Below are 6,000 nucleotides of genomic sequence, written 5' to 3'. Positions count from 1 at the left end.
GAGAGAGAGAGAGAGAGAGAGAGAGAGAGAGAGAGAGAGAGAGAATCCCAAGCAGGCACAGAGCCTGATGCAGGGCTCGAACTCAACCCTGAGATCACGACCTGAGCCAAAATAAGGAGTCAGACTCTTAAGACCAAGCCATCCAGGCGCCCCTCGTTAAGTTTTAAATCCGAAACACGACTGTTCTGGCCTAACAATCCAGAAAACCACTTTCCCTCCGTGAGCACACATCCCATTTGACATTTTTGGTCTTAAGTTTGCCATTTCTAATGTCAAATAAATTTATTCTTTTTCTCTCATAACTAGACAAAACCGTTTATGCTAATAGAAAGTAATTTAAATTACAAAATGTCTAAGTACAATTCTTTCATATAATATTGTAATCTTTTTATTCTGTTTCACATAATTTATCACCCACTTTCTAGAGTTTAAAAGAATTAAACTAAGACTTAGTCGTCTTTCCGTAGCTTGAGTAATTCTGTAACTTTATATTAAATTCTTAGCTGTATGAAGATGAAAAGAAAGCAACATTTCCGCTCTTCATCACATGTGCTACTGGATGAAGCTTCCTGAAATTTAGTCCTCGTCCTGGGGGGGGGGGGGGGGGGGGGGGGGGGGAGTGTGGCTCTCACAGCCCACTGAATTAGCTCGGCACTCAGGACCCCCTACCCTCCCAACCAGGGGCCCCCAGGCTTCAGGAGGATCTGAATCCCCCGGGGGCCTGTGAAGACACAGAATGCCCCCCACCCCACCCCTAGGTTCAGCAGGTGGGTGGTGGGGCCCCCAAAAGCTGCCTTCTGAACAAGCTCCCAGGTGCAGCTGCCAGGCCTGGGTCCTCACTTCGGGAAGCACACTCCACCACACCCCTCCTGCTTACCGAACGCCCCAGCCAGCCAAATTCACCTGCAGATGCTTGTGTCCCTACCTCCAAACTCTCCTGCTACACACCTGCGCTCATGCGGTTCTGTTCCCGGGAGCTCCCTTCCAGCCTCCCCCACACGCCCAGATCTTCCAGCATAAGCTTGTCAGGCCAGTTATCCGAACTCGCCCTCAGCAAAGTGGAATCTTTTAGGGGAAGTCTAACCCACCGCATCTTCATAATCACCTAGGGATGCTTTAAAATGGCGACTCACAGCTCCAAACCCAGACCTAATGAATCTCAAAACCAGAGACATGGGCCAGGAATCTGCATTTCTCGGCTGCCCTCAGCCCCCAGCAGAAGAGCCCTCTTTTGGGGCTCACCCTCCCTTTCCTCGTTGTACCCCTGCCACCACCGTTCATAGCCCTGCCCCCCACCCCGCCGTGAGAATCCCCGCCTACCTAAGGGGCCTCCTGAGTGAACCGTGGGAGTGGGATGGTGCTCGGACCCGTCGGAGTCCACACCCTTGACCAGGAGCAGGCTGACTATCCATTCTCTAGAACGGTTTTTCAAAGACAAGGTCCTAAACCTTCCAGGCCCGAGACTGTATTGGGTTCCTAACAGATTCTTGTTTTCAAACATCTTGAAACAAACGGAGGTGGTACAATGAATAAACCACTCGAAGTTCCTGTGGGAGCCTTACTGACCACCAACACACCGCGCCGTCCCGACCGAGTTCATTTTTGCCAGCTATTTTTTTTTTTAATCCAAATATCCTCATTAAGAAGATTCTAAAGGGGGCGCCGGGATGGCTCAGTCGGTGAAGCAGCTGATTTTGGCTCAGGTCATGATCTCACAGTTCGTGAGTTCGAGCCCCACTAATAGCACAGAGCCCATTTCAGATTCTCTCTCTCTCAAAATAAACTCTAAAAAAGGATTCTAAAGAGTGTCATATACTATATCAATACTGTAGAAAATGTTTCTGTGAGCACAATAATAAACTCTGGCATTCGCTGCCGGTACGAATGGAAGGAACATGGCCACCAGGGTAGTCCGCATCGTAACAGAATATGCGGCACACACCCCGTCCCACAAGAGACCCCATCCGCCGGCCTGTGCCTGGCTATCCCGGCCAGGCTTGGAGGCACATAGCGGGGTCCAGCAGGGCCCGGGCAAATGCAGCAGGTAGCAGGTGGGATGTCGGACTCGGCGGAGCCCGAACCATCCCTGGCAAAACGCAAGGATGAGCCCCCTGGTTCTGCCCGGCTCATCTTAAGCCAGTGCTGGAACTTCTGTGGAATCCCACCTCCTCACCTCTACAAGGGAGGCAAGCACCTGGGGTGGGAGGGTCAGATGCACGCACACTACGCGGTGCTAACACGATCGTGACGACGCAGATGACGGCGATCCGTGTTTACTGAAGACTGTGCAGTGGCCCCTGCCCTAAACGCGGCACATTATCTTACCTGCTCCTCACAACAATCCCAAGAGACACTAGGTTTATTCCCATTTCACAGACAAGGACCGAGGCTCACGGGCCTGACCTGGACCCACCATCGTTAAATACACAGGACAGGGGACACCTGTGCTGTGTCAGCACAGCCACAACTGGAGCCACGCTTCCCAGAAGCAACAGCATCACAACTAACAGGATGGCGACACGGGCTTGGGAGAAAATTCAGGAGACAAAAATGCGGTATCACTCACACCCTGTCTGAATGGCATGGAGACCGAGAGCTTAAGGAAAACAAAGGTGTCGATCACGGTGTCAGAATGTTTCAAGGAAGTGTTAGGAATGCCAAAACAGATCTACTCACTTCAACTTTCCTTTTTATATACGCGGGAAAGTCTAAATAGATCCCAAGAGCTCTTTTAGTAAGCACAGAACTAAAACTGCTCTGAGTAGATAAGAAAGCTACGTGTCACAGTTGGCAGGCAACGTTTCCTCTAAAAATTCTGCGTCTTACAATCAGTGGGTCAGATCGATGAAGTATAAAAATACAACTGAATTGATCTGACACTGTAATGTCAGGCAAAGTAGTTCTTAATAAGAATCGTAATAAGGCACACCGCCCAAGCTGTTCGTGGAACTGTGATGCTATGTTTGCAGTCAAATCGAACCTGTCTTGCTCTTTCCCACTTGGTTCATTCCCCAATGTCACGGATTTATTTCAAGGTCCCTGCCCCACCCACAGCCTCTAAAAGGTATAACCCTGGGGCGCGTGGGTGGCTCAGGCGGTTGAGCGTCCAACTTTGGCTCAGGTCGTGATCTCACAGCTGGTGAGCTTGAGCCCCACGTCGGGCTCTGTGCTGACAGCTCGGATGGAGCTTGCTTCGGATTCTGTGCCTCCCTCTCTCTTTTCCCTTCCCCTGCTCGTGCTCTGTCTCTCTCTCTCTCTCTCTCTCTCTCTCTCTCTCAAAAATAAATAAATGTTAAGAAAAAAATTAAAAAATAAAAGGCATAACCCTAAGGGGACGAGGCCAGCTTACCGGACCTGGAACAGCCAGCACTCCGGGAGGTGGCCAACGACTCGGCTTTCTGGGCCTGGCCCGTCTGCCGCCAGTGGAGGGTCTCAGGGTCTGAGTGGCCAAGTCTGCCAAGAGGAGAGGGACACGCAGAGGAGGAGGGGCAGAGGACCACGTGGCTCCGAGACGGTCAGTGGTGGCCTTGGCAGCCGGACCTTTCCTGGCCCCACCTCCCAAGAGGCCTGACTGAGCTTCCTGCAGGAAATTTGAGGTTTTACAATAAACCGTCTCTTCTGTGAACGAGCCGCACACGAGCTGCACGGCACGTGCTCCTGGCAATAACAACAGCCTACGACACTCAGTGCCTATGAACGTCACCCAGGTGGACGACACACCGAGCCACACCGGGAGCAGGGCCGGGCACTGAGAGGACACCCGTGACGGAGCCGGCAAGGGCCCCACCGCCAGAGAGCAAATGCCCCGGCGGACAGTCGGACAAGCACCAGGGGAGCAGACGCATGTCAGGCGTCACGTGGGAGATCAAGGAGACAGGAGGGAGCTGCGACAGAGGGGGCAAGGCGAGGTGAAGGAGCAGCCACCCACGGCTCCAGGCGGGCACCGGAGGGCGGGGGCACAGTTAAGTAGCCACTCACAAAAGCACGGTCATTTAACTTCAAACAGTTTAAAAAAGAAGAAGGAGAAGAACAAGAACAAGAACAGAATCAGATACAATATGCATTAAAATACTAGATGCCCCTAGGGGCGCCTGGCTGGCTCGGGCAGAAAAACATGCCACTCTTGATCTTGGGGCTGTGAGTTCGAGCCCCACGTGGGCGCAGAGATGACCTAAATAAATAAAAACTTAAAACAATAACAAAATAATAGATGCCTCCATAACCAGGTTATAGTCTTATCCAGTCTTTCCTTATCAACTCCAAGACAGCCCTCCCCTGCTGCAGGTGGCAGATGTCCAGCGCCATAAGCACAGCGCGCCCGAATAAACCGGCCAGGACGGCAGGATCGCCGGCGGTGTGGCTGGTGCCCCGGGACGCCAGCTACGCCCTCCCTGCGTGGACAGCTCCGTGACAGTTCTTCCCAAGGGAGCAGCGGGCACAATACCTTTACCATCTCTTTGCCCGTCTCCCCACCACAACGCAGACCCGTCCCAACCGCCACCTCGCGGGCCAGGCACGCTCGTGGCTGGGACTTCCAGATGTGACTGGCTTCTGCGTCCGTCGGACCAGACCGCTCGAGAAAGAGGACTCAGGCCCGAGTTCCAGGGACAGACGAGAGGAGGGAGAGCATCCGCTCTGAGTGCGGATCTTGGCGGAGGGCGCCTCCTGCCCGGGCAAAGGTGGCCTGGTTCTAGAGCCCGGAGCAGCAGCAGCGGCTCCTTCGTTTGGGGCATCCTGTCTGTGGCAGAGGCAGCAGCACCCGGGGCAGCCCAATCCTGCAGAGTCGTTTTTTGGGAGCTCCTTCCTGGAGGCCACGCCCCGAGCGTTTCTTCAGTCGTCCCGGCAACTCTGCGGAGCCATCCGTGTCACTTGGGTCCCCTGGGGTTACACTGGCGAGAACAGAGGCTGCTGTCTGCAATGGGAAGGGACGACCGGTACATCCTCCGGTGGCCCGTTCATTCTTTAAACAGCATCCAGAAAAGTGCTTCTAAAAAGCACAGTCTGTGAACTGATACCAGTCCGGGGGCTGTTTGTCTCTGGTTTAGGAGGAGACGGCAAAAACTAAGAGTGACCGGAAACTTGTACGGCAATTCAACGCCGCTGTGACATCCAAGCACATGACTGTTTTTCCGGTAATTAATTTTTATGTATTTTACAAAAGTCCGGTCCACAACACATTGGGAAAAAGCAAACGAACAAACAACCGGTCTTCGACTATAGTTTTAGAAACACTGGTCTAAACCCCAATCAAAAGATGCTTCTTCCCTGCTTTAAAACCCGTCAATGTGGGACGCCGAGGTGGCTCGGTCGATTGAGTGTCCGGCCCTTGATTTTGGCTCAAGTCATGATCTCGCAGTTCGTGGGATTGAGCCCCACGTCGGCTCTGCGCTGATAGCATGGAGACTGCTTGGGATTCTCTCTCCCCCTCTCTCTGCCCCTCTCGTGCTTGCTTGCTCTCTCTCAAAATTAAATAAACACTTAAAACCCACTTAAAGCTTCCCACTGAACTTAGAATGACGTGAATTCTTACCCTGGCCCTCCCTGCCTCCTGGCCCCTACCTACCTCATTTCTAACTTCCTTCCTAGTGCTCCAGCCACACTGGCCTCCTAACCTCACAGTGGCCTCAGGACCTTTGCACTACTTGTCTCTGTCTGGAACACTCTGTCCCCATCAATCTCACATGGGACCTGTTTTATTCACTCGTAACACTTATCCTGTCTTGATCTCCTTCTTGATCATTTCTTTACTTGTTCAGTGTCTCCGTCTTCCTGAGCGCGAGCCCACGTGGATGGGACCGTGTCTGTCATGTTCCCCACTGGGTCCACCTCCAGAGCAGTGCATAGCATGTAGCAGTGAATGAGACACCCTCGCCTGCATTTGCCTACTTCCCCCAATCTTCCGGGTAAAGCCCAGTCATCTCCGCCTCATCTGACACCTACTGGGTAAAGAGAAAATTTCCCCAGCAATTCGCCTCTAATGATTTTGACTTTCATATAGTT

At 52.6% G+C, this 6,000-nt stretch overlaps 1 protein-coding gene across 1 annotated transcript in view; it reads right to left on the bottom strand.

Annotated features, from left to right (window-relative positions):
- MOK (MOK protein kinase) overlaps positions 1–6,000 on the bottom strand; it is a 60,420-nt gene that overhangs the window by 13,736 nt on the left and 40,684 nt on the right. The window lies entirely within an intron of this gene.

The sequence above is a fragment of the Panthera uncia genome, assembly GCF_023721935.1.
Source record: "Panthera uncia isolate 11264 chromosome B3 unlocalized genomic scaffold, Puncia_PCG_1.0 HiC_scaffold_1, whole genome shotgun sequence".
Lineage (NCBI taxonomy): Eukaryota > Metazoa > Chordata > Mammalia > Carnivora > Felidae > Panthera > Panthera uncia.
The sequence above is the reverse complement of the archived record's forward strand: the minus strand, read 5'-3'. Positions and strand labels throughout refer to the sequence as shown.